Consider the following 2,039-nt stretch of genomic DNA (forward strand, 5'->3'; position numbering starts at 1 on the left):
TCCAAATGCATATTTTCCATATATGTTTCAATGATTTTTAATGCCTTTCTTGCTTCAGGCGTTAACATTCGGGGTGAATTTGGATCTGATGGACCTTTTAGGATATCAAATAAAGGTCCCAACTCTCCTGTTGGTATACCTAAATAAGGCCTTATCCAATTTATGTCTCCTAATAACTTTTGAAAGTCATTAAGTGATTTGAGTTGATCTACTCGTATTTGAATTTTTGGTGGACGGACCATGGTTGAGGATAATAGAACTCCTAAATAATTAATTGGAAAATTTAATTGTACTTTATCTATTGCTATCTCTAGATTATAATTTTTTAATAAGTTTGTAAGTGTGGCATAACATTCTAGCAATGTGTTTTTATCTTTGTGTGCTAATAATACATCATCCATATAGTGAAATATTTGTAGTTCAGGATTTTGATTTCTAAGTGGCTGGATTACTTTGTTAACATAAATTTGACACATAGTTGGGCTGTTAGCCATCCCTTGAGGGAGTACTTTCCATTCATATCTCTGATCAGGACCTTCATGATTCAGTGCAGGGATAGTAAATGCAAAACGTGGACTATCCTCAGGATGAATTGGAATTGAAAAAAAACAATCTTTAATATCTATAACTAAAACATACCAGGTTTTTGGCAAAGCAGACAATTGAGGAATCCCTGATTGAGCAGGTCCCATAATAACCATCTCATTATTAATGGCTCTTAAATCTTGCAATAATCTCCATTTACCAGATTTCTTTTTGATGACAAAAATGGGAGTATTATGGGGAGATACAGAAGGTTGTATATGTCCTTCCGCTAATTGTTGTTTGACCAGGTCATGGGCTGCTTGTATCTTTTCTTTAGTCAGGGGCCACTGAGGAACCCATATTGGTCTTTCTGATTTCCAAGTAATTTTTATTGTCTCAGTGGCCCTTTCTGAAAATCCAACCCATGTCTGTCTGTTCCTTGATCTATTTGTATTGGTGCTGTTGTACCTTGTTCTTGTTTTTCTAATCTTTTTCCTTTCCTAAAACCTTGTCTAGTCATAACAGTGGGTGCATTTTGGTTGATGTTATTTGTTAATGTCAAACCTAATTGATCTAGGACATCTCGTCCCCATAAATTTACGGGAAGATGATCCAATACATATGGCTGTATAGTTCCTTCACATCCTTCAGGATCCTTCCAATCTAATACCATTGCACTTCTATGGGGATTAGTTGCCACTCCTAGGCCTCGAAGCGTTTGAGTGGCTTGTTGTAATGGCCAATGTTTTGGCCATTCTTGACGAGAGATGATGCTAAGGTCTGCACCTGTAACAAACTGAAGTAATTTGTTTTGAAAACAAATGAGAAAAAAATAGCTAACTGGAGAAAAAGTATATCTTATCATGTCATTCTGCCTTTTTTTCCCCCTCAAATTATTCATTAGGGGTTAAATATAAACATAAGAATTCTCCAGGTGAAATGGTGGACACCTATCATCCCAGCAGCTCAGGAGGCTAAGGCAGGAGGACCAAAAGTTCAAGACCAGCCTCAGCTACTTAGCAAGGCCTTAAACAATTTAGGGAGAGCTGTCTTTAAAAAGGTGGGGGTGGGGTGGGGGTGGGGATGCATCTCAGTGGTAAAGCGCCCCTGGGTTCAATACCCACTACCAAATAAATAAATAAAAGGGCTGGGGATGTAGCTCAGGGGTAGAGCATTCCTGAGTTCAATTCCCAGTACCAAAATAAATAAATAGATATTTTTAGAATATCTACCACCTTTAATATGCCATGCCTCAAATCTCAGAAATATTTCCACAGTGGGTGAAGAAATGACCATTCCCATTGCCTGGAGACCTCTAACATCTCAACATCATCAGAGAGCAGTTATTGAATGCTTAACCAACTGTGACAGTTCATGTTCTATATCTTCCAGGTCTTTTTCCTTGCTACATTTTATTATGTTTGTCTGAATTAAAATTCCAATTTTTTTTTTTTTCCTAACAAAGACATTTACCTCCTGAGCTCTTATTTGCCTCTTTGCTAGTAAAGATAGTT

Source organism: Marmota marmota, unplaced genomic scaffold (genome assembly GCF_001458135.2).
Source record: "Marmota marmota marmota unplaced genomic scaffold, marMar, whole genome shotgun sequence".
In the NCBI taxonomy this organism is placed as follows: Eukaryota; Metazoa; Chordata; class Mammalia; order Rodentia; family Sciuridae; genus Marmota; species Marmota marmota.